The following is a 9,820-nucleotide window of genomic DNA, read 5'->3' on the forward strand; positions in this document are numbered from 1 at the left end:
GAGGAGGGACACTACGGTTCGCGGCTACGGTGCAGCGACGAGCGAGACTATTTTTTGGTTTCCTGAACTCGGACGCCCAGGCTTTGGTGAGGGCGAGCTCACTTTTTCCGGTGGTCAAGACCTTCTGGGAGATACTGCGGCTTAACATCTCCCTGTCCTTTCTGCGGTCGCTCATGAGGTGGTGGTGGGATACCACCAACACATTCCATTTTCCTTGGGGTGAGATGACGATCACTCCTGAGGACTACACGGCTTTGACGGGCTTGACCTTTACAGGGAACCCCGTTCGCCTGGGGTCGGACGGCCCACCGCCAACCGTTGCTGAGGGTACCAGGCTCCTGGGCTCGTGCATGGGCATGAGATTGCCTTCGTACCAGCCCCGTGGGATACCTTTTGCTGACCTGATGTGGGCCTTGGAGCATGGGGTGGAGGAGTCGTCTTCGAGACAGGCCCGACTGTTCTACCTCCATTTTAATACTTCTACTTTTCTATCGGGTCCGACTGACACCTTTGACCCGAGGTGGATAGGCATGGTGGAGGACGTGTCTACGCTGGGTGGCTATTGATGGGGCGATTTGGGCTACGTGACGCTCGTCGGCCAGATGAGTTAGGCGGTGCGCGATTCGGACCCGTGTAGACGTCACTTTGTCATTACATTAGCGGGAGTGCCGCGTTTGAACGAAGTATGTGCCTAGCCTTTCTTTTGTTTTCTCACTTTTACCGGGCCCCTCTTTTTTTTTTTGACGTATTATTGTCTTTTCCTTTTATAGTTGTGGGCTTTTGAGCATTTGCCTTGGTTGGCTCCCCGAAAGGGGCAGAGGCCTTTGGAGTACCCTGCCGGTCGTTGTTGGGGTTGGAAGAACAAGTTGACTGCGCGTCCACCGCCCGATACCGTGTGGGACCTCATTCGGGACGGGAACCCTGAGCATGTACATAATCTTATCCTCTATCTCGTATTTCGTCATTTTTCTTTTATTTTCTATGTGCGAGATCTGACCGTGTCCGTACGAAACAGGTGGTTTAGACCCCATGGCTCTCCTTTAGGGGTACTCATGCTTCGGTCAGGGATAGTTATGCCCTGAGCCAGATGCGGGTCTTGTTCGTTGGCCGCCGCGACCCTGTCTGGTACCTGGGAGAGCGGGTACGTATGCAGACGGTCGGGGTTTTTTCGGTGCCTAACCCTCTACCTGCGACCATGCTGTCTACTCATTTGATAGGCGAATCGTGGAGGGTCTACTCGAGGACTGGTGTGCCGGCGACGGAGTTGGTGATAGCGGGAGCTAGCTATTATCAGTTTATCCAGGATTCCCTTCGTCTCCCGGAGCCTGGCGTTGTGAGTTGCTCTCTCTTTTTGTACTGATTTCTTTTTGTTAGGGTTTTCATGCTCGTGCTTATGTATTTATGTTTACTGTGTTTTGTGTAGGAGTATCCTGACCCTTTGTTAGGGGGATGGGTGCCTCCCGATGCTCGGATCTCGTATACCGGAGAGAGTGGATCCGAGATTGTGGAGACTGTCCCGGAAGACCGGGTTTTCCATGCTCCGCTCCCTGAGGGAGTACAGGCAGTATGCACCTTTTATTTGTGCATTCTTCTTATATCTTTGTTTTTTTTCTTTTGTTACTAACATTCCTGTTTCAGGTTCCGGCCCGTACGGCCAACGCGATGGTGGGGTGATCAACCGGTTGAAGTCCGCGTTGGTTCGTGCCCGATCTGCACTTTCTTGCAGGAGCCCCCACTCCACTCGGGTAATGTGCCCTCTTTTTTCCTTTTGATCTGTACCTTTTGTTTGGCTTTCCGTTACTTACCCTCCTTTTTGTTTTTGCAGACGGGGGCCGGACGAGCCGGGGCCGACGACGCAGGTCCCTCGGGTGGGGGACGCGGTCGTGAGGAGAGAGAGAGGGCACGACACTCGCCCCTACAGCATCGCCGTTCCGATGTGGGGACGAGTTCTTCCAGGGAGAGGTCCGAGCCGGAGAGTAGGCGACATTCCGTGTCGGTGGCTCGAGAGCCTAGCCCCGAGTTGCAGCCACAGCCTCATTTTTGGGGTGATTCTGGCTGGGGGTCCTCATACCACGGGGAGTGGAGTGGATGGACCGGCGAGGCTTGGAGACATGAAGCCGATGACGAGTCTTAGGCTTACCTCCTGTTTTGTATATATTCATTCTTGTATTCCGCATGTATATATATTTTATTTTTTGCGAATTTTGGGTGCAAGAATGTTTTGAGCCTTCCATGGGCTTTGCCTCAACATATTATAGCAATATTAGCTTTCTAAAACAACGACGAATTTTGAAAAGAGAAAGAATTCCATAAAAATAATGAGTTCATACAAGAGTGCACACATATTTTTAGACTAGCCGACTACTTGGGGTATTACATATGCATGTTCACTATTTTTCGTTTTTTGCCGACTCGTGCCATACTCCTTTGTTGGGCTTGTTCCTGAAAATTCTTGTGTCTTTGTTTTCATTCTATTTGGCCTTGCCCGTTCATGGGTTGGGGTATAGTGCCCTTTATAATATCTTTTTGTCTTGATGTGCTCCATGACTTTAGTATTTTTTAATTTTTATTGGACCGAATCCTTGATAAGGATTGCCTACGTATCTTGTCAGAATCGGGTCGCGCGTAGTTCTAGCTATGATTTTTTTGAAATTTTTGAAAGGGGCGTTCATTACACATCTGCTACCCCCCAAGTGTTCGTGGTTCTTTTGATGATCCGAAAAAAGGAGTACGAACACTTGCAGAAGCGGGAGGATAGGTGGCAAGAGAGAATGACGCCCAAATTCGGGCGTAGGAAATATCGGCTCCCAGGCCTGGGCGTTAAAAATAAAGGCGCCCAGTCCTGGGCGCTGAAACTTTGTCCTTCGTCCTTTCTACTTTAGCGAGTTTTAAGCCGTTTGTCTAGAGTAATACGCAGAATGCTTACTTATGAGTCTTAATGTGTTTTATTAGATGCCTTAACCTCGGACTGAATTTTATTAAATATAGTAATTTTTCAATTGGTCTAAATTCGTGAGGTTAGCGAATTCCGCTCCATCTATGTCGGCTAGTTGGACTGCTTCGCCAGGTAGGATGGTCTTTACAAAATATGGTCCGGTCCAATTAGGCCGAAATTTTCCTCGAGGGTCCGTAGTAGGTGCGCGGACTTCTTTTAACACAAAATCGCCTTCTTTGATATTTCGAGGTTTGACTCTTTTGTTGAATTGCCTTGCGATGCGCTTTTGATACACTTGCACGTGATGTAAAGCTCTCAACCTCCGTTCGTCTAAAAGGACGAGCTCATCGTACCTAGCTTGAACCCAATCGGCCTCGGGCAGCTTGCTTTCTAGGAAGATCCGGAGGGAGGGAATTTCCAACTCGATCGGTTGAACTGCTTCCATTCCGTATACCAAAGAGTAGGGTGTTACTCCAATGGAGGTGCGGATTGAGGTTCGATAGCCCCATAATGCGAAGTATAATTTGTTGGGCCAATCCTTATAATTTTCGGCCATTTTTTCGATTATGACTTTAATATTTTTGTTGGCCGCCTCTACCGCGCCGTTCATTTGCGGCCTATAAGGAGAGGATTTATGATGTTTGACATGATATTTTTCGAGTAGGTCTTGGACTTCGGCCCTAAAGTGGGAACCTTGGTCACTTATGATTTCATGCGGAACCCCGTATCGACAGAATATGTTCTTTTCTAGGAATCGAGCGACATGTTTGGCCGTTAATTTTGCATAGGAGACTGCCTCTACCCATTTAGTGAAGTAATCAATTGCGACTAAAACGTACTCGTGTCCCCCTACGCCTGTTGGTGTTACCTTGCCGATTATATCTATACCCCAGGTGGAAAAGGGCCATGGAGAAGTGAAGGTGTATAGTTTTGAGGGAGGCAAGTGGTTAAGGTTACTAAAGATTTGGCATTTTGGGCAAGTTTTTACAAAGTGATGGCAATCGGTTTCCATAGTGGTCTAATAGTACCCTGAGCGGGATATTTTTCGGGATAGCATTTTTCCGTTCATATGGGATCCGCACACGCCGTTATGGTATTCTTCCATTAGTCTTTGGGCTTGGTTTTGGTGGACACAAAGTAACTTGATTTTATTCGGCGTGTATTTGTACAGTTCCCCCAGAATTATGCTATATTGTGAAGCGAGGAGGCGTAGGGCCTTTTGTGCTCGCGGGGAGGTGTTTGGGGGGGGATTCCCCATTTGTTTTGTAACGAAGGATGTCCGTATACCATAGTTCTTCTTCGGTGTTTTCAGGTTCGGAGTCTATGGCACAGCAATAAGCCGGCTCTTTCCTTCGTTCGACCCGAAGGGTCATTCCGTCCCATTCATTCGGGATGTTGAGCATTGAAGCTAGCTTTGCTAGTGCATCCGCGAATTGGTTGTCGTCTCTTGGTAAGTACGTGTACTCGATTTTTTCGAATTGCTCGACTATTTGGTCTAAGTGAGCTTGATATTTTGAGAGACTAGTTCTTCGGACCTTCCATCTTTTAGATATATGGTAGATTATTAGGGAAGAATCACCGAAGACTTGTAGATGCTTGACTCCGAGGCTAACTGCGGCCTCTAGCCCAACTATGCAGGCTTCATATTCGGCGGCGTTGTTTGTGGCCTCGAAGTCAAGTTTGACGGAAATTGGTATATGGGCCCCTTCGGGACTGAATAGGAGAACTCCGACGCCGCATCCCTTTTGATTGGACGCGCCATCGAAGTATAGTGTCCAATAGTCGTCTCGTATCATCAGAAGTTCCGCGTCAGGGAGGAGGTAAGCTTCCGTGGTTTGCTCATTTGTGGCATGCTCGGCCAGGAACTCGGCTACCGCTCTTCCTTTGATTGTTTTTTCTGGCATGAATTTTAGGTCGAATTCTGAGAGCATGACTAGCCACATGGATAGGCGACCATTTAGGGCGGGCTTTTCGAACATATATTTTAAGGGATCTAGTTGTGACACTATATGAACAGTGTGGGCCAATAGGTAATGTCTGAGTTTTTTGGATGCCCAGACGAGGGCGAGGCAGGTTTTCTCAAGTTCTGTGTATCTCGTCTCGTACTGTATGAACTTCTTGCTCAAGTAGTAAATGGCTCGCTCAGATCCATGTACACACTGTGAGAGCATAGCTCCTGCTGCAGTATCCGTGATGGTTAGGTATAGGCGTAAAGGGATTCCGGGCAAAGGCGGGGAAAGGACGGGTGGTTTACTTAGATATTCTTTGATTTTATCGAAGGCAATTTGGCATTGTTCATCCCATTCGGCTTTTTCTTCTTTTCTTAATTTTTTGAATATTGGCTCGCAAGTCATAGTAAGCTTGGAAATGAACCTACTAATGTATTGCAGCTTTCCTAGGAAGCCCCTTATCTGTTTTTCAGTTTTCGGTAATGGCTTTGATCTTGGATGGGTCAATGGCTTTGATCTTGGATGGGTCAATCTCGATTCCTCGCGTACTAACAACATATCCTAGCAATTTTCCAGAGGTTACCCCGAACATACAATTTTGTGGATTTAGTCTCATGTTATATTTCAAGATTCGGGTGAAGAACTTTCTAAGATTCGGGGGCTAACTGTGTCGGGAGGTGACCGTGCCGGTCTTTAGATTTGACGATCATGTCATCTACATAGACCTCGATTTCTTTGTGTATCATGTCATGGAGTAACGTGGTGGCTTTTCTTTGATAGGTGGCCCCCGCGTTTTTCAAACCAAAAGGCATTACAGTGTAACAATATGTACCCCAAGGGGTAATGAAGGTTGTTTTTTCCATGTCTTCTTCTGCCATAAGTATTTGGTTATATCCAGCGTACCCGTCCATAAAGGAGAGAAGCGCGTGTTCCGCGGTGTTGTCTACTAGTATGTCAATGTGAGGTAGAGGGAAGTCATCTTTGGGACTGGCTTTGTTGAGGTCTCGAAAGTCTACGCACATTCGCACTCGTCCATCTTTTTTAGCTACGGGGACAATATTGGCCACCCATTCTGGGTAGTTGGAGACTTTTATGAAGCCGGCGTCTAATTGTTTAGTGACTTCTTCTTTTATTTTCAAGGCTATCTCTGGTTTGAGCCGCCGTAGCTTTTGTTTTACTGGCGTCATTTTGGGATCTAGCGGAATTTTATGCTCAGCGATTTCCTGATCTATTCCTGGCATGTCTTTGTAGGACCAAGCAAAGACAACCTCGAATTCCCGCAAAGTGGAGATTAGATCGGCCTTTTCAGTGGGAGTTAAGGTGAGGCCAATTTTAATTGTTTTAGCATTTTCTTCTGTTCCAATATTTACCGATTCTGTGTCCTCAATTATAGGAGTTTTGAGTTCTTGTTCACTTACAGCTTTTATTAGTTCGGTATATTCCTCTTCTGGCTCTTTTTCGTGCTCATTAGTGGCGAGACATTCTGCATTATTACTCGGATTTTTAAGCGGCATATACTCAAAAGTTTTGTTTATCTTATTAAAGTCATGAAGCATTACATCAAAAAGCTCTCCCGGGGTGGATATTTCCGGGCCGGTCTAAACTATTTTTGGGAGGGGTTACAATTTTGCTAGGTTCGGACTCGGAGTCAGACTCGGATTCAGACTCTAATTCTTCGTACATCGGACCCTCTCCCGCAGATATCTTGAACTTCATCCCACGAGCATTAGTCCATTTGAAAGCCTTGCGCCACCCTCGTTGGACTTGGTCATCTTTTGAGGGTGATGGAGCGATCAACTTAGTAGGATCGAACAATTCATCTTGAAGGGCTAATGCCATAATTTCTGTTTCATTCCTCGCTCTTTTCTTTTCTAACCCAAATAATAGCCCGAAAGCGTGTAAGTTGGGGAGCGTTTTTGGCATAGCATGGTTCTTTGAGGCGAGTGGCCTTTGAGAACGCAGAGGGTCGTGTTCCAGAGTATGCATCTCTTGGTTTGTGCAACCTCTAGGTATAGATGTTCGGGATGTGCTTCTTCCATCGCGCTCCTTGATGGCTATCACGGGTAGGTATTCAGGGGCCCTGCATTATTGTTGTGGAGTAGGAGACACATTAGTTTGTTTCGTGAGTCGGTTTTTAGACATTTTATGACTACGCTTAAGTCGGACTAGTATATTCGGACTACTATGTGTGCAATTTGAACTCTTTATATTTTCAAAAATCTTTGCCTGTGTGACATTCATAGTTATTAGCATGTTCGGTTTTGGTGCCGAGCATTGTCGTCGTAGGAGGCCTAACAACGACGCAAAGAGTTATTCTTTTTTATGAGTCGCTTTTAGAATCGAGTGCTTTTTCTTACGCCCTCGCAGCAATTTTTTTACGAACGGTTTTTTTTTTGCTACGTGTTTTCTTTTTCGCGGGCACCGAGGCTGCTGCGCCTGACCAGAAGGCCAAACAGCAACTTCAGCGCCCAGCGTCGGGCGTGAGAAATTCTGGCGCCCAGCCAGGGGCGTTGAAAATGCGTCCCTGGCTGGTTCTCGTTTTCTGTTCGCGTTTATTTTTGTTTATGCGACTTCGATTTTGCATGCTTGCCTAATAACGTCCTTTACGCGTTGTGCAGCGTTTGTGGGATCCGTTACAGGCCATCCCGAGCGTCGCTTATTTTTGTGGCGATCGTTCGGGTTTGCGGAACACGTATTTCGGTATAACTCTTTGGCAAATTGGTTTACGAATGTTTGGGCAATTTTTAAGGTCGTTGGTTTTTCTAGGATAGTTTGTCACACACAATCATATATTTCGCTACACATAACTAACATTCCATCATGAGGCAATAATAATATGTCATGTAGTTTATGATAGGCTTCTATAGGTAGTTATTTGCGCCTGGCTTGGTACCGCTTCTATCGCAGATCCACCAAATGCCCCGGTCGGGGTAGTGCTTTCAACAGACGAATTTCGTCCCAGAAGGCCAACCCGCAAGTGCAAGCCAAGGGGGCATGCAGGCGAGAGGGACCTAGTGGGCGAGCGATTGGGTTTGGGACGGGTGTACTACTAGCGAAAGTGCCGAGTGGACAACATTCGAAGCGTATGCACCCCCCGGTTGGCGATGGTTATCCTTAGTCCCAACTCCCGAGATTAAACACCAAGGGAGCCAAGATTCGTTATGCGGTTCTGCCCGTTCACATTAATATGCTGATTTTCAGGTCGTCCCAACTTGATGGGGAAATAAACGCGGGGTAGGATCGTTTCACCCTTCGGCTATTTTGATTACCTACAAGCACGAGTATTTCCTTCACTGTCCCTAGTGGAGTCGCCACTGTGAGGGGGTCGAAAAAGCACGAGGCTAATGCGTGACCTCGTCCCTCGTGGGTGTGACGCTTCTTTTTGTCAAATCAAGTGTTATTGGATTTCCTGTGAGTTTACACCCAATTGACTAGTAATATAGGAGTCGCCATTCAGTTTTTAACGACAATGAGAAAAACTGACAAAACCCGGTTATCGTGACATAAAGGGAGTGCAATTATGTTTGACCACGACGGCCGTAGGTTCCCTTGTGATCCCTGGTGGTGGGGATCGCTCAACGTACACCCGCAGGGTAGAGATTGAGGGTTCGGGGGACTGTAACTACCGAGAGGAGTACTCGCTCTTCGATAACTCCAGAGGCAGGATATCCTTACTAGCTCAGCATAAATAATTGAAGGGACATGCGTTAACTATTAAACTAATCTGAGTTGATTTTAACAATATGCAACATATAGTACTAGATCGAGCGCGATTATCTGATTTAGATTGTTTTAAGGGACCTAGCATGATAATCCAATTTCCCAAAAATATCATATTTATTAAGCGTGATCGAACAATCAGATTTAGTTAGTTTAACAGTTCATAAAAGGGCGAGGAAAGCAATTAAACCATGGAAAAGGGACTCATTACGACGAACCCTTGAGAGGTGCGTCACGGTTCTCAGAAAACTAACCACTTTGACTTTGCTATTTCTCCTTTTATTTAACGAATCTCAAATTATGGGACGGGATACGTTCTGTTCGATTTATGGATCGATTGCGACAGAACGCGTGATCGGTTTTGCAGCGTGAGGCTTAGGCTTAGGGGTTCAGAGTCAATACTCAGAAATATAATTGTGTGTTGTTGTGTCCTTTTCACGTCGAACTTAAGGCCCTATTTATAGAAAAGAGTTCGTGGAAAGATAGAATTGTAGAACTCTAATCCACGAGGAATTAGGAAAAAACACGTACCAGGTATTTTTAGCGCCCAGGCCTGGGCGCCGAAGAAGATTTCGGCGCCCAGAGCCAGGCTTTGAAAATAGGATCTGGGCTGTTTTCCTTAGTCAGATTCGGATTCCTAGAATCCGGAGTATTTGAGATTTAATTGAGTCTTTTAGAGCGTATTAACCTTGTGACGGGATGCGTCTGGGCCCGTTACGAACTCTAGGCTCGTTAGGATTTTAATTAATACGTAACTCTTACTTTCGAAGCATATTAGGAATAGGATTCTCTCGCAATTTCTATCTCACTTAGGATTTATGTTGGAGTGCAACACCTAATTCTGACAGGTTTCTATCTTTTATTACTTGCCACTTTTAACAACTACCCATTACGGCAGTTACTATTTTTAGCAGGTTTCCATAAATAGCAGATTTCTATAAATAGCAGGTTTTGGGTGAAATGAAAAGGGGAATTGAGATTCGTTATTTTATAGGAGATGCGTTGTCAAGTGGAGATTTACGCTTTCATCATCGAACCTTCCCTTTCGGGAATGGGGACAAAAGTAGGTGTCTACAGTTATCAAGGGATCCTTCACTAGTAATGTAACGCCCCGACTTCTAATCAATTTTATTAAGTTAATTAATCTATAATTAGCAGCGTAATCCTAATTTAGTCGGTGCGTCACATGCCGTACCTCTCTATTGAGAGATACAAG

This window comes from Spinacia oleracea, chromosome 6 (assembly GCF_020520425.1).
Source record: "Spinacia oleracea cultivar Varoflay chromosome 6, BTI_SOV_V1, whole genome shotgun sequence".
Taxonomy (NCBI): Eukaryota; Viridiplantae; Streptophyta; class Magnoliopsida; order Caryophyllales; family Amaranthaceae; genus Spinacia; species Spinacia oleracea.